Here is an 18,327-nt window from a genome sequence, read left to right as displayed (position 1 = left end):
TGTTTTTGTATCTAACCAGTTTAGTTGCCATTTATTTAAACTGTACAACTGCTTTGTTTCTGCAACTGCACATTTTATAGAGAGCTGCGCATCTTGTTTCAGTTACTTCAGAGGCCTAGATGGACGACGCACTAAGCCACAAGTCGACCACAGATATTTACAGCAGGCCCGTCCCATCAACTGACTCTTACTGCAGTAATCTGCAGCTGAATTACAAACTCCATCCGATTGAAACCAATTCAATCTTACATGAATTACGTATGTTCGTTTCCCCACAAATTTGTAATTCAAATCGGACATAATTCCAAAAAGTGCTAAGCTCATTGTAAGCGATGCCAGAATCCCGCAGTGCTATGAATATGGCCGTCAGTTGCATTATGACAAACAATTATACAGAAACAGCACAATATGAATGTAGATAAAGGGAGCACTCAAAAGAACACAAAAAACCCAGACAACCACTAAAGATCAAAGTTGCCAATAGAAGTGAGAGAGCTCACTAAAAACATGAGTCCGTCCCTTAAATCTCCATATAGAGGAACAGTGTGCTAATGTGACTCCATATAGAGAACAGTGTGCTAATGTGACTCACATTAGCACACTGTTCTCTAATATCTGGCTCGCAGGAGCTACTTTTTCATAACCATGGGTAATTCAGGGGCAATGGAATATGAACACCAATTGCAAGTTGTCGTGTTCTACTTGCCTAGTTCTCCGGTCCTTCCCCAATAGTTCCCTCCCGCTGGGTAGCCTGACTCTAGGTCAGACAACTGCACCAGCATCTCTGGGTCGATTTGGCTGTTGGGCATGTGCACTTCATCAAAGGTTAATGTGCATGCTTCTCACAACTGTAGCCTGTTTAACACCTGCAGTGCTCTAACAACTGTGCAAAAGCTGTGTGTCAGTGATGTAGTTTAACATTTGAACAACTTTTATGTTTTGTTATTTTAAATCATCAAGTTAATACACAAAAAATAAACTCAACACAACAATGAATTATTAAATACTTAAAAAAGCATTAATCTTAATCATTTCGCTCAGGTTAGCGCCACATTAATGTATGTCTCAAAAATAATTAAATTAATCACGTAGTCTAAAATTTGAGTATTTCTCGGTCTCATAATAACACAAATTAAAAAGAGAATTAGTCACAGGAAGTCTTTTTGATTTAACACAGGTACCGTAAGACTGTCCCGATCACTTGCCAGTGGGCCAACTGAAAGGGGGGGGGGGTAGCAACTGCCCACTTTGCCCATGCCCTACAACATCTCTCTACTTCAACACACATATAAACCAAGAGGAGTGTAAAAGGGGGCATACTGCATGTATATGCTGCACTTCACTCCGAATAACTGATAACCAGCTCATCTAAACCTCCTCCGTTCACTGGTGTAGAGTACTTCAAACAAGCACAGTATTATTATAATGGCAAACAGCGACAAAATAAAGGTCGAAGGCTAGCAAATGCCCAGAATAGTTTTCACCGAACATGTTTGAATGAAGAGATGCTGCTCTAGAGCGGCATTAGCGCAGTTGCGAATCATGTCTACAGTCAAAATATGAATTATTCTGACCCATCATAGCCTTTTTTGTTATAAACATTTAAATGATTTTGCAGATAGCAAACATGTGACAGGATACAAATAACACAACAAACTTAGCGACTATATATCATTAGTCACCTCGGAAGTGGCTGAAACAGCATAGGCTTTAAACGACGAAGGGTCTCCAAATAGCGAGCTGCCTACCTCCTCACCGAGGGTGGACCTGTTGTCATCTTTAGTGTTTGTTCATTTATTGTTAAAGATCCCACACTTAGTTTGAGCTCATGGACAGCTTACCCGGGTGTGTGAGTGGCTTCAGGAGGCCAGTCCTGTCCGCGATCCTACGGTTTTACCTTCCCAAACAAGATGTGCCCTCTCCAGTAGGGAGGTCACAGTGTGGGCTCCGAGGGGTGGTGCATTTGTGTCCTTGTAACCTTTGCTGCCAGTCTGCCTTCTCCGGGAAAGGAAGTGCTGAGAGCTGGATGGGCAGCGCCTTGAAGGCCTCCCTTCATGGTTGTGCTGATCGTGACACTGGATATTTACTGCCAACTGAACTCTGGACTTTTTGTCCTCTAAATTTGCAGCTCATTAGGGAATATGCAGACTTTAAACATCATTATGTTATTCCTTTGCACATATTTTCAAAGTTTTATCTTTCTTACGATATTTGTTATCTTAATTTACTGAAACAAGAGGGAATAATGTGCCTCTGCTCCTTGTGAGTGCTAAAGATGCCGATTCTGTGGGGTAGCAGGGATCCCCCGGGTGGGAGTAATGAGGGGGGGAGTAAGGAGTGAGGGGGTTGGCGGGCTGCAGTCCTTTTGAAGTGCAAGGGAACGGCCATGGGTCTATGCGAGCGAGAACCTTCTGTCTAAAGCAAGATGCAGACAGACATGTGACTTCGCATGGCCATCGCATTAACTCTCAGGGTTGCACCGTTAATAGCAGCATTGAATGCCAACCAGACCCGGCCATGTCACTGCTGCGCTACATGGGTATGAAAGGCACTAGATTCAACTCCTCGGAGAATGCCGCCTTCCAAGAGGCCTCCATCATACACCAATCCAAAGGCTGTCTAAAGTACAAACTCCTCATGCACAATAGCAATAGGGGGAAAAAATCCAGGTTGATTATCTGTTAGTGAACAATTAACCTTCAAACCCGCTCCACGCAACAGCCACGGACAGGAAAGTCACCATGCTGTGGAGAAAAATATCTTGGAGCAGCAGTCCGCTTGTAGCGAGTTCATGCACTAATCGTTGAGTCCTTAACATCTTGCCATGCATGATAGCAGCAGTCGCGGCCGATAAAACAGGCGGGTGGGTTCGCGCAGGGGTGGAAAGGAGGGAAGTGGGACCGGAACAGTAATCAATATAAAATAAAAAACTTACCTTCCTCCGTGACCGCATCACGCGCCGCCTCCTCAGTTCTTGCTGCTCCTGGCGTGTTTTAGCCAGCCTCCCTCCTCCTGCTCCTCTAAGCCAATCACAACGCTGCAATGGCAGTGTTGTGATTGGTGCGGGGCAGCGGAGAGTGCTCCAGCCGGGCGCCTGTAGGGAGGCCATTTTCTCTATGTAGGCTGCATGCAGCCTACATAGAGAAAATGTAGAGTGCGCATGACTGGTTTGGTCGGCCCTGAGGCGGATCAAACAGTAAGGGCCCATAACATTGGGCAAGCCACTCCTCCCTTCCCTCGAGCGGGAACGACTACCCACCCGCCCACCCCAACCAGGCACTTATGCTTTCTCGCAGTGCGAGAAGCAGAAACATAAAATGGTAGTTTTGTAAGGCGATGCCCCCATGCCCCGATGGCGGAGCCGCCACTGGAAACGGGCCAGATGGTATACCAATCACTGTCATAAAATAAAATAGTACACTGTGGACTAAAATCCTTTGCCCGGTTGTAAAGCACAGTTATGAAAGACAAATGGTTCCCCCTCCCGGAAGGGAAGTATCATATTTCCACTATTTAAGAAAGGAGACTTTACACTATTTAAGAAAGGAGACCTTCTTCAAAACTATTGTCAGATTGCGCTTCTTGACTCGGTGAGTAAATTCTTCGCTAAATGCCTCCTGACCCAAATTAGCGATTGGGCAGATGGCAATAATATTTTACCTATGGAGCAAACTGGGTTTAGGGTGAAACACAGAATGATTGATAATTTGACCGACCTCCAGGTAATAAATGAAAAATATGTTCAAATTAGAGGAGGAATGGTATATATGGCTTTTATTGACTTCTTCTCAGCCTTTGACAAAGTAGATCGTCCTTTGCTGTGGAGTGAGCTTTTAAACTTTGGCATGCCAGGCACCCTTTTGGAGTTAGTTTGTGCCCTCCATACTGAATCCTGTTGTAGAGTTTTAGTGGGAGGGGACAGAGGTCTTTCACAAGCCATCCGCACTGCAAATGGATTAAAACAAAGATGCTTACTGGCCCCCTTGCTCTTTTCTCAATACATTTCAGATCTCCTTCATTATCTGGCCCAAAATCATTGGGGGGAAATCGATTGTGTGTCTACATAATAATCTTTGATTGAACCCCTAAGGGATTATATAGTCATCTGCAGGCACTCCACAAATTCTCTGAAGCTCACCCCCTAAAGATTGATATATAAAAAAGTAAAATTATATGCATGCATGGGAGAAAGAAGTCAAAATATGGAAACTTTATATGGTCTGTAGGCGGCCACAAATTTGACCTTGTAAAATCATATACCTTTTTAGGAAAAATAGTGTGTGGCAACCCAAGCAATAAAGCTCCTATAGAAAACAATATCTCTAAAGCCACCACTCAGGTGAAAAACTTCTGCTCCTTTTACAGGTCTACCTAGAGAAGACATTTTACACCTTTATTGGAAGTCTTTCATGCAAAAATCCCTGCCACCTTGCTGTATGCTATATAATTGATTGATGTAGGGAAATGGGGCTTTATAAATGCAGCGAAAGGCAAAATTCGAAGAAGTCTAGCCTCAGTTAATTGGCATAGAGTGATTATAGTACACTTAGGTTTTGGCTTCAATTTTTTTTCCCAAAGGTTTAAAAGAACAGTCATTAATCTTTAAAAACTTTATGACTGCTGTTGATTTGCAAAATTAGACCAGTCCTTAATTAGTATTTTATCACGTATCAATTAAAAGCCATCCTGAAACAGGCCACTTGGGATACAAGTTTCTCCAGGGTTAGGGAGGCTTGTATTTTAAAGAAGGGTAACCATCCGGCTATTGAATCCTGCTTGATAAATAAAGTACAGGTTTATATTTCTTGGAACTTGCCACACTGGGTGTGCCACTTGTTGTTACTGTTCAGGCAGGATGTGCTTCCTTTAAAACCTTTACTGGCAAAATGGTATGGTTCATCACCGATCTGTAATCTGTGCAAGAACGGTCTCCAAGATGTTAATCATATTTTATTTATTTGCTGAGCTTTGTTTGTGCCAAAGGAAATGGAAGAGACCAATATGTCTACAGCTATCTATTCTCTCTGCCTCAGCAGTAGTAGAATCTCTTTATGACACCGGACCAGCGTACCTCTACAGCCGACTCAGCCTCTACACCCCCACCCGCCAGCTCCGCACCGCAGACAACGCCCCCGCCACCGTCCCCCACAGATCATTCTCCCACCTCACCGCCAAGACATGGAACACCCTCCCCATCCACCTGCGGCAGGCCAAAGACCTCCTAACCCTCAGGAGACTCCTCAAGACCTGGCTCTTCGAACAGTAGCAGCGTCTCCCCCAGCACCTTGAGACCCTGACAGGTATGTAGTGTGCTTTATAAATGCTATGATTGATTGATTGATTGATGACCACCCCTAACGAAATGTTTTGTCATAGAATTTTTAACTTTTTGACGTGTTTCTTAAATCCACATTAAGGTACATTAGATAGGTAGGGATAGGTTGCTAACATTTGTTTTTTGTGGGCGATTTAACTTTTTATCTTATGATGGTATTTCATGGTATAGAAACCATCTTATGTAATTTATCTTCTAAACTCTTGCACTAATGGCACTAATGACACTTTAAGACTTTGTACTGTACGATATGCTGCTATGTTTTTAACTAAAAGCTCCTTTATCGTCAGATTCTAATTAGGAGTCTCTGATCTCTTGTTGAGGAGGAATATTCTTGTGTGTTTATTTTATTTGCAAAATAAAACCTTTTTTATCTGTTGGTCATTTCGTGATTTATGTGGACCTCTTCGGAGTTCCGTAATCATAAATAAAGAAACTTGAAACTTGAACTTGTCATCAATTGCAACATATAATGGGAACACTGAAAAAACGAACATTCTGGTGCCGATCACGATCCGGGAAAAAAATTCCCCGTACGACTCGTATCCGGTCTTTTTACCGTACGAATCGTACAAGTGCCGTACAAACTGCCAATCACGATTCGCATGGGAAAAAGTCCATACGAACCGCATTGGGAAATATTCCCCACACGTCCTCGGGTCGGAAAATGTGTCCGACACGTCCTCGGACGAATCACCGTTAGGCCTGGGCGAAGCACTACGCTACGCTCGCGTAGTTTGCGAAGTTTGCGCTACTTCGCGCTATGCGAACTGCACGTAGCACAGTGCGAACACGCGTAGCGTAGTGTTGCGTAGTGCTGCGGTCATTTTTTGCTTGCTCGCGGTCCTCAACGTCAAGTTGGCGACCGCGAGCAAGCAAAATGACATCCTGGCGAGACTTTTTCCTTGTTCGCGATCGCGAGCATGGAAAATAAACCTCCCGGCGAGATTCCCAACGCGAGAAGGTCAGGTTTCTCATTGCGAGGGGTCGCGTATGCACAGTGCGAACATGTGACTTCGCAGTTCGCGAAGTGCTACGCGTAGCTCGCGTAGTGCGAACTTCACTTTGCGTAGCTTCGCGAAGTGCTACTTCGCGAACTACGCCCACCCTTAATCACCGTACAAATGTGAAAAGTGAAGTCCGACCGCGGAATCACGATCCATCCCGTGGGTCCGATGTTACAACCGTATGGAAAAAACACCGTCCGCACCGAACTCCCATAGCAACCATGGAGACATGTGCCCGCATACACGCCCAACACTCCCCCCAGCCCCCGTACGTTCGAGTCGTACCCCCCGTGTATGTACACCCCCACCCGTGTATGTGCACCCGTGTACGTGTCGTACCCCCGTGTACGTTCGTGTCGTACCCCCCCGTATTTACACCCGTGTACGTTCGTGTCGTGCCCCTGGGTATGTACAGCCGTGTACGTGTCGTACCCCCGTGCATGTACACCCGTGCACGTTAGAGTAGTACCCCCCCGGGTATGTACACCCGTGTACGTTAGAGTCGTACCCCCCGTGTATGTACACCCCCACCCGTGTATGTACACCCGCGTACGTGTCGTACCCCCCATGTATGTACACCCGTGTACGTGTCGTCCCCCCTTGTACGTTCGTGTCGTACCCCCCATATTTACACCCGTGTACGTTCGTGTCATACCCCCGGGTATGTACAGCCGTGTACGTGTCGTACCCCCGTGCATGTACACCCGTGTACGTTAGAGTAGTACCCCGGGTATGTACACCCGTGTACGTTAGAGTCGTACCCCCGTGTATGTACACCCCCACCCGTGTATGTACACCCGTGTACGTGTCATACCCCCGTGTATGTGCACCCGTGTACGTGTCGTCCCCCCTGTATGTTCGTGTCGTACCCCCCCGTATTTACACCCGTGTACGTTCGTGACGTACCCCCGGGTATGTACAGCCGTGTACGTGTCGTACCCCCGTGCATGTACACCCGTGTATGTTAGAGTAGTACCCCCGGGTATGTACACTCGTGTATGTTAGAGTCGTACCCCCGTGTATGTACACCCCCACCCATGTATGTATACCCGTGTACGTGTCGTACCCCCATGTATGTACACCCGTGTACGTGTCGTCCCCCCCCTGTACGTTCGTGTCGTACCCCCCGTATTTACACCCGTGTATGTGTCGTACCCCCCGTGTATGTACACCCGTGTACGTGTCGTACCACCCCCCTGTACGTTCGTGTCGTACCCCCGTGTATGTACACCCGTGTACGTTAGAGTCGTACCCCCACCCGCGTATGCATGGAGCATACCCCCACCCCAACATTCTAAGTACGGAGCGCACCCCAGGCCCCAACATCACCACCTTCACACAACATCGCACATGTACGAGTCGTACCAAGCCACACACAAGGACAGCACTGTACAACAAAATGGCCCATGTACACACCGTACACACGCTAAAAACGCACGTACACAACCAGGACAAACCAAAACGACACAAGAATACACCATTCGAATGGCACTAAGCCACAAAACATGTCCAACAACCACCAAAACAAGACATTCACTGACCTGCAACTGCCAAAAACAAACAGAGGCCCAAAACACAACCACTCCTTATAACACACCCACCCAAAGTTCAAACACAGCCACACCCACCAATGGACCAATAAAAAGGGCCCACACACACAAACCATGAGCCTTTGCAACAGACGCACTGCTGCCAGACCCCACAGACAACCTACAGCACCATACTAGAAGCTTTACCACACCTTACACTTGCACACCTTCACACACACACCTTCACAAACACCCCCTCATCACATTCACACACACACCTGCACAACCACACCCACACACCCACAACCATCCACACCCCCCCACCATCCACACCCACACCCCTCACCATGCCCACTAACAAGAATCCAAAGTTCACTAGCCGAGAGTTGGAGGTCCTTGTCGATGAAATCCTCAGAGTCGAGCCACACCTCTTTGGAACATTGGTCAGACAGACCAGCACTTCAGCAAAAACAGCCATGTGGCAGACCATCGTCGATGCTGTGAATGCTGTTGCGGACACCAGAAGGAACAAGCAGGAATGCCAAGCCAGGTGGTACGATCTGCTGAGGAGGGTCCGAGCCAAGATGACCGATGAACACAACCAGGCCAACGTCACTGGAGGAGACCGGCCTGCAGACCTGTACACTACCATCCCTGGGAGGTGAGGGTGATGGCCATACTGCCGGTGGTGGCAGTGGACGGATTAGAAGGACTCCGAGACCTGGGTGAGTACACAAACAACTCACCTCACATGGGGGGAACGTCATCCACAACCAAACTCACAAACAGGCACGCAACCACCCCAAGCTATCGCATGACTCAACCACACTCCATGAACACGCACATGCCACTGGCGCCACCATGACCCATGCACCCAGCTGGACAATGTCAAGTCACAGGCCTAAGAAGACACCAACACATGACACGGTAAGCCGGATGGCGGGAGGGTGGGCCCAAAAAATCACATAGTGCAACTCAGAAGCAGAGAACAATGCCCCCAGCCCATATGGCCTAGGTCACAGCCAGACAAACAGTGTGTCCCAACACAGGAATGACTTGCCAGCAAATGGCGGACGCCTTGCATCAACACATGGGGGTGACGGCACGTTCTTGCACATGACAGCAGCTAATGAACAGCCAACACTGTGAAAGAGTGGCAGCACACACCACCACAGCAGCAGTGCAGACACAGACACTACACCCAATGGGTGCCTGGAGATCAGAAACAAACTCAAATCAACAATCCAAGGGCCATTCAAAGATCTGCTAACAGTGTGTGCACAGTAAGCTGGGCTGAGGTGACAGAGGGTGACACACAGAGGGAGGGAGAGGGGGACAGAGAGGGAGGGAGACACAGGGACACAGACAGAGGGAGGAGGCTGACACACAGAGGGAGGGAGAGGGGGACAGAGAGGGAGGGAGACACAGGGACACGGACAGAGGGAGGAGGCTGACACACAGAGGGAGGGAGAGGGGGACAGAGAGGGAGGGAGACACAGGGAGAGCAAATCAGCCTTGTGGTGTGTGGGAATGTCTGCTCGTCAGCAGGTGGACTGCGTGCATGTAGACAAGGGTGGCCAGTGCCAGAACCCCCCCTCTCCTCCATGGCAAAACACAGGGCCATGTCACAACCTGTGCACGAGCACAACGACAGCTACCTGCATCATATAAGTGTGTGGAACAACTCCATGTGCCCAAGTACAGTGCTACACGGAAGGCGCCAATGCACTGCTCGCCACTCCTGTCCACTCCACTGCTGACTGCAGTCACACTTGACGCAGCAAGTAAGACTGTGCCACACATAGGTAAAGTCGCCAAAGCTGTGCCCAAGGGACATACCCATGCACTAGTGCACTGTGAGTGGAATGCAAGACATAAGCAAATTCCCAGAGGAAATGTTCCAACTTTGAAACGAAAGAAACATGGATGTTGCATGGAATAAAATTAACATTGTCTCTCTCACACACAGGTCAACGTCGTGGATCACCCCCCAACACTGGGGGGGAAGACTCACAGGACCCGGCTCGGCAGGATGAAGGAGCCACCGGCAGTGACGACTCTCACCACTCTGTGGACGAACCCGACCCCGACCAACCTGGCCCCTCTGGTGTCCAACGAGCTGCAGCACCTGCGTCAGGTACAACGGGGCCAACCACCACCCCCACTCCTGCCACATCCCAGGAGACACCCAGGATCCCTGCCCCACCACCACAAAGCAGCCAGGCTGGCCAGGAGGGACACGGTGTCCCGGGCACCCAGGAGGAGGCAGGCGACAACGCCAATGCCACCCCTCAGGGGTTCCGGAGACCCGATGTGCCCACAAGGGCATGCCAGGTGCAAGTGGGCAGGGGTGGTGGGAGTGGAGGATGGCGGAGGCGCCAGCCTGACCAGGTGGCTGGGGAACCGGTATTTTCCCATGTCCGAAACATCCTGGACACATACCGGCAGGACACCACGGGCATGGCCCAGGTTGTGTCCACCCTCAACGAGATGAAGGGGACCCTCGATGAGATCAAGACCCAGCAGGCCCAGCAACATGCGGAGCAACATGCCTGTCTACAGCAACACCAACGGCGGATGGAGGACAGACAGGCTGAGCTCGAGACGGTGTTCACGGGAATTCACAGTACACTCCGTCAGATGGCCGACAACATGGGCAACCCTTCCTGTGCCAGCAGGCGTAGAACATCACCACCCACAGGGAGGGATCAGGAGGAGGAGGAGGAAACATCCGATGGAGCATCCCAAACATCGTCACAGCCTGCTTCTGAGGGTCCCCGCAGGAGGGCGGGTCGTCCATGTAAAAGACCGTGAGGGTCGGCGCTACAGCACCATCTACCAGGACACCTGGCCTGGCACCTGGCCCACTGGAGCAACAGCATCACAGCATCAAAAGACATTCTCTGCCACATGGCCTTGCTGGTCACTGTCTGACCAATGTTGACAAAGACTGTGGCATGGACTCTGAGGATTTCAAATGGCAAGGACACCAACTCCCCTAGTGAACTTTGGATTCCACACACCCGGAAAGCCCCTCATGTCAAATCCCCCCCCCACTAAAATAAAAAGTCACACCATGAAGAGAAGATGCCTGCCGGTTGCATTTTTACCTTACATGTGTCTTGTAAAGTCTAACCATGCCTGAGTTCTCATTTGACCTCAAGCATCCACACCCTGGGGCCTGAGTCTGGCACAGGACACACGGGTCACAGTGTATTAGGCAAGACAGACATGGAGCACCATACACACCCGTGATGGCCCCAACCAGCTGAGGGGGTGGCCGCACAACCGTGCCGACAGACATATTGAGTACAGCGACAGCCATGCGCAGAGGTCAGGGATCATGTGGAGTGTCCTGGGGGCACCCAGGTATGTGTGGACAGGTGGCAGAACCATGTCCTGCAAGCTTGAGTCAGGTGGATGCAGAGAATGGTGGCCTGGCCAACGTTGGATGCATGGGGATGGCACATGTCACAATACCCACACAGTCATGGACATCATGCACAATACAGAGTGTAATCACACACAAACAGCTTGCATCTTGCTACTCTACACAAAGACACATAGCCACTATCACGGTAAACCATGCCAGACATGCCGTATGCCCCATGGCAACACACCAGCATTGACTGAGAAGAGGCACCTTGGAGGCATAGGGACACCTTTATTAGTCATGTATTCGGGATTGCAGAGGCAACTCGGAGTACACATGAACATGTCATGTGGAGTAACATGTGGGTCCAACACTGGCACCCCCCTTCTGCACCACAAATGCGTGATATCCATGGAACTGGCACACAAGTGTCGGCTAACAGCTAAACACCCCCTGCTGCTGACGGAGGGCCTGCCATACACCATAGAACCGCTGATGTGGAAGTCCCACACCATGTCAAGCCAATGCAAACCATATGTGTCCGAGGGCAGTGTAACACACATTGATGCCATCATCACATTCCACAATCCCATCACTGATGACTGTCAACAAGTCTGACCATCTATTCAGGTGTACCCATCTGCATGTCATGTGTACCATGGTGATGCGACATGTCTGCATAGGAACCAAACATCGACAGGGGCAGTGTGCATACATCGTGAACAACTGCCACACCCAATACACCCCTGATGCATCCCTTACCCTAAGGAGACTTCCAAACTTGTCCGTGCGTGTAACGCTGAGTCAGCACACGATGACGTGTCCATGAGGAATAGCAGTGCCACAACAATGCAAGCAGCAGACGGTATGCGCAAGTACCTGGGGAAGAGAGACACACAAGAAGTCAGCCACAAAAAGCACAGCCACTTGCATGTGCATGTACTCGGCACATGTATGGATGACAACATGCTAGGTCACAATTATGACTGGGGAAATACACTCATCACCGGCTCCATCACTCCAGTGACACATCCACACACACCTCTGACTCACGTGGCACACATCGCAACACATGCCACACGGGGACCAATGCGTGCACACTCAGACACTGGTACTCACCATTAAGCAAAGAAGTCGCGTATGAGCCGAGTCCGGATGTCCTCTTGCGGCTCGACATCCTCCACATCACTAGCCCCATTGCCAAGCCCTTCGTCCTCCACGGGTGGATGGTCCTGATCATCTTGGTCCAGGATGAGTGGCACAGCTTTCTCAACTGCCATGTTGTGCAGCATGCAGCACACCATGAAGATTTTGCAGACCTTCGCCGGGGCATATGGGAGGGCGCCGCCGGTCTTGTGGAGGCATCGGAATCGGCTCTTCAGGAGGCCAAATGTCCTCTCTATCACTCGCCTTGTCCGGCCATGGGCGGTGTTGTAGCGGAGCTGGGCTGGCGTGATGGGGTTGCGGAGAGGTGTGATCAGCCATGGCATGTTTGGATAGCCAGCGTCCCCTACATGGAAACCACATGGACATAAGTAGGACAAGAGAAGCGGTCGTGCTGGAAGTCTACGCAAAATACAGGACAGACAGAGTGTACCCACCAACAACACATGCTCGTTCGTTGCGCAGCTGCGTCATCATTTCAGGCACCCTGCTACGTCTCATGATGTAGGCATCGTGTGCTGATCCTGGAAAACGAGCACAGACATGTGAAATCACCATGTTGGATAGACACACCACAAGGGCATTGATGGAGTGGTAGTGCTTGCGATTCCTGTACGCTACCTCCTGTGCCTGTGGTGGTACCAAAGCCACATGTGTCCCATCTATGGACCCAATGACATGGGGCATCCCTCCCAGGGCATAGAATCCACGCTTGACCCCAGTCAACATTTCAGGGGTTGGGAAATGGATGAAGTCATCCAGGTGAAGCAACATGGCCTCTAAGAAATCATGCAGCACACGGCAGAACCTGCTCTGGGACATGCCACCAACATGAGCTATGGTATTTTGAAAGGTACCCGTGGCAAGAAAATGTAGGGCTGCCATTACCTTCAGCTTGGGTGTCAATGCCGTAGGATACCTGTGCAGCGGTTGCAGGTTTGGTGCCAGTCTCGCCGTCAACTCCAGAATCAACCGTTGGGGGAAGCGGTAGCACCGGATACAGTCATTCTCCCGCATGGCAGCCAAGTCCGGAATTGGTCGGGGAAGAGGCGGCGCTCTGCAGTAATTTTGAAGTGACAAGGAAGAGTGAGTGCACCACAACACCAAGTTATTTGTACTGAGCACATGTTAATCTGTCTATACACATATGCTACATACGGAGTCAGGTATGTGCCACATGCCCTGGATACGTATGGCTGCCAGGTGACACTCCTACCAAGACCCAGCTACACACGGAGATTGTGAACCTCCACATGCCATGGCATGGGAATAGCTGTGTCCCAGTGTAAGTGAACATCCAGACGCAAGACAGGAGTGACATACATCCACACATCAGCAGGGGTAGGATGTCGATTGCAGAGAGTGGTAGCGGAACACTAGAGCCACAGGTCACATGACATTACACTAGGACAGCCCACACACCTTGCCATGAAGGTGTACATGTGATGACTCACCACACATTCATAGAGAGGATGCAGACATGTCCTTGTTACGCTACTCCGTGTCCCATGCATACATACGCACCTCACATCCGACACCACATGTGGCATGGTGTGCGGAACAGTGTGCCATGTCAATCTACACACAGACACATGTTGGTTGCTGCAACAGCTGCAGCTTTTGAAGGAGCTCCAACATCAAGCTAATGGGAATCCCCCACACATACATGACATAGTCACATCGTGCACCGTGGGTAGTGACATGTCAGGTGTGGTAACCCCTGTACCGGGCCTCAGGGGACACTTGCGTGTGTTGTTGTCCATGCCATGCCAGTGACGCTCATCCCAAGTGTGCAGTACGACATGCACACATGTCAAAGGAGTCAAGGGCATGCCTGGCACACATTGCACCGTCACACATTACATGTGTACACATCTCATCATACATCTGGTGCCTTCTCGACTCAGGAGTGATGTGCCACATCACAGCCTTTCACACCTGTGCCCCACACATGTAGTACTGCCCAGACAATGCCTTGATGTCCATCCATGGACAAGTATGTCAGCCCTATTCCTTCCTGTGTGCTGCCTGTCACCACTGTGATGTGTGAAAACCACCGTAATTTCGCAAAGAGGGCCTGTGTACATTCCCGTATCACTATGGGAGTGCTGCCGTATGTGTACCCATAGTGATGGTGAGCGTACAGGCGTGTGTACGGTCCGTACAACCATGAGTACGCATACGCGAGCACACCCATAGTGGTACAAACCGTACACGCGTGCGTACGCTCACTATCACTATGAGTACGCCTACGCGAGAACACCCTTAGTGATAGTGAACGTACACACGCGTGTACGGTCCGTACCACTATGGGTGTGCTCGCGTATGCGTACCCATGGTGATAGTGAGCGTACAGGCGTGTGTACGGTCCATACCACCATGAGTACGCATACGCGAGAACACCCATAGTGGTCCAAACCGTACACGCGTGCGTACGCTCACTATCACTATGAGTACGCCTACGCGAGAACACCCATAGTGATAGTGAACGTACGCACGCGTGTACGGTCCGTACCACTATGGGTGTGCTCACGTATGTGTACCCATGGTGATAGTGAGCGTACAGGCGTGTGTACGGTCCGTACCACCATGAGTACACATACGCGAGAACACCCATAGTGGTACGGACCGTACACGCGTGCGTACGTTCCCTATCACTATGGGTGTTCTCGCGTAGGCGTACTCATAGTGAGAGTGAGCGTACAGGCGTGTGTACGGTCCGTACCACCATGAGTACGCATACGCGAGAACACCCATAGTGGTACGGAGTGTACACACGCCTGTATGGGCCGTTGATATGCATTTGGGGTGCCCTAGGGCCCCGGAACGCACCGTACCTGTGTGTGAAGCTCCAAATTACATAGGGGACACATGAGGGACAAGTATAAAGGCCTACATGCATGCTGGTTGTCATGGAGACCAAGTTTAAAGTTTGAATTTGTTCTGGAAGGTGCACAGCAGAAGTCAGTTGGAATGAATCTACTTTGTTGCAATGTGTTTGTGGGGTTGACATCATGCTGAAGAAAAAAAAAAACAATAAGAACCCACTGACTGTGCTAGGTTTGAAGGGATTGGAGGAAACATAGGATGCAAATGTGAGTGACCAATCACTCTGTACTCCAGTGCATGAAACAGGCCAGCAAGGCAGATATAAGGCAGCCAGGTCCCATGAGGGAGCACTTGCCTGCACATCTTTGTATTCCACGACCCAGCTGCTGCTACTGATTCCCTGGGACCATGTCAAGGTCTGTGGAGAGGTCACAGCCCTTCACCCTGGAGGAGAACCTGGCTTTGCTGGATATGATCCTCCCACAGTACCCCCTGCTGTATGGGCGACCAGGGTATCAGGTGAGTGCAGAGTCCACCGGCACAGACTGTGTCCCTTTTTTGTGAGTGTGACTTCTGGCATTGGGTCCCGGTGTGGCACACATGCTATGTACTGTAGGGTGGGTCCCGGGGGGGGGATGCCTGATGTCTCCCAGCCAGAGTATGCTGTGGTGCATGTCTGCCGTCCTCACTTGCATTGTGTTTACTGTGACAATCACTGCATGGTGCATGATGAGTACAGGCCCCAGCTAGGCCCGCAGGACACAAGGGTTCGCTCTCCTGTAATGGAATCTATAAGGAAGTTGGCACGGAAACTGCAAAGTACAAAGACAGCATTTATTAACCCTTAAGGGTGGTCCTACAATCCACACAACACTCTTCAGTATTGCATAGAGTAGCACAAAGAACTTGCGTACACAGTCCCCTTTTATACACAACAGAGGGGCTCATAAGTGGGTGGATACAACATGAGGCTGAAGAACATTACTATTTATGGTCATTTTCGATACTGAATCAATATGTGGGCGGAGCTAACACACTCCTTGAGCCCGCGAAAACATGGTCAAGCAAGACTAACTGATAACAGATGTGGTCAAGTCTGGGCATGTGCCAGATGGACAAAGGAGCTATTTATAGACTGTTACTAGGCAGATTACAAGAGCAACTAACACAGAGGTTGGACTCTTCTCGTGGGGAACACGTGGAAGCATGACAATACAAAATGGAGTCCGAACTTCGGTCAACATAACAGAGAAAACATGATCTATAAGAGGGGAATTAATGTCTTTAGTAAATGCTTAATCACATCGTTGTTTCAATTTACAACAGACGACCCTTTCAGCATTTACTGAAGACATCCGGCTTGTTAGAATAATCATCATATATATCAATTATCATCATCTCTTCTACTTCCTTAGCTAAACGTTTCTGATAAGTGACATTGGCAATAGCTTTCTTATCGGGGATACAAAATGATACACATAATGAGCAGAGTAAAGGACCACACTGAATGCAGATACAGCATGAAAACAGAACCGCTACAATAATGCAGAGACCAGTTAGAACCTTCCATCCCCAGGCAGTAATTAACGCCCAAAACCATCCAGAAAAGGACCAAGTGCCATTTTCTGTATGGATCTCAGCTGCAATTTTATGCAGTTTATTGATGGCATTATAAACTGATGGCGTATGATCAGGGATAAACACACAACAGCTACTTCCAATAATTTTACATGCTCCTCCTCTGTCAGCTAGCATAACGTCTAATACCATACGATTCTGCAATGCAACAATTCTAGTAATCTGCAATTCCTCCGTAAGATTCCCGAGAGCAGCAGCAGTCTGATTTGTCACAGCTTCTACCACTCTTGTTAACCTTCGGATCTTCCTACTGTTCAGGGCAGCTCCAACAAAGAAAAACAGTCCTAAGTTAAAATCAATATACTGTTGCAGACTGGTATCAGTCTGATCTACATCATCAATTGATAAAGTACGTTTATACCTATTTACAGTCACATTATTCAATAATTTCAGATCCTTATGATAAGATGCGGGTGCTAGGAATACAGGAGGTAATAGAAATGATACATAGCATACCCCAGACCACCCAGCCGGCAGACGGTAATAACCTTTATTTCCACACACAAAATACGTATTATGGGAGGCCAAGAAGGTACTATTGTTCAACCCATCAATATTCAAAACAGTAATGCAATCACTAACACCAACAGGGATAAAACCCACACTCTGGACACACAGGTCCGCTTGAGCTTGTGCTACTTGGATCACAAATTTGTCTTTTCCCACAGTGTCTCTTGTGTTCGTGAAGATGTAGGGGATGGATTCATTGTCTGGTCGGTACTCTTCCCACTCCCAAATTGTCCCATTCGCTTGTGGATACCCATTTTTGTCTTGATGGCATTCTTTATTAAGTCTAAAAAGCAATCGTCCCACTGTCGGTTTCCGTGTGGCAAAAAGCAAAGTATACCATGCTCTACAAGAGCCATTATGAGAGAAAGGAAGTGGTATAAATGGCGTTCCTCCTTTCTTCTGATGAGCTGGCATCATCCCACATATCCAACAGTTCGTAGCATTCGTAGCAACGTGGGTATGATGCAGCATCTGGATGAAAGTGTTATTCAAGTAAGACTGTCGATGCTTCAACTCTTGATACGGTAATGTATAAAAGTAGTGCTCCTCAGGCACCGGAGTTGTCAACACAAGAATCTTCCGAGCAGGAGTTACGTCCTCCACGAACCATGTGGTTATCCCAACAATGGCTACTGTCAACATGAACCCTAATGCACAAAGGATTTTCCTTTTCTCCATGTCAAGGTAAAAAATGAATCCCAATATCTTCCTGAAACTAAAAGTCTGTCAGAACTCTTCCCCTTGGGCAGCGGTTGATTTCTTCACCAGCGGGCCAAGACGGGTGTCGCTACACTAATGCAGGGCTGATCCCCCCCCCTTGCCTCATCGGCTCTCCGTTTCACTAACCCAAGGGCCGTTCTGACAGTATGTCCCGGTACTGGAAAACTCACTTCCTTGGTCGAAGATGATATCGCCTTCCTCCAGGAGTCGCGTGGTCCGGAA

The sequence above is a fragment of the Triturus cristatus genome, chromosome 1_2, assembly GCF_964204655.1.
Source record: "Triturus cristatus chromosome 1_2, aTriCri1.1, whole genome shotgun sequence".
Taxonomy (NCBI): Eukaryota; Metazoa; Chordata; class Amphibia; order Caudata; family Salamandridae; genus Triturus; species Triturus cristatus.
This window is presented reverse-complemented; position numbering follows the sequence as displayed.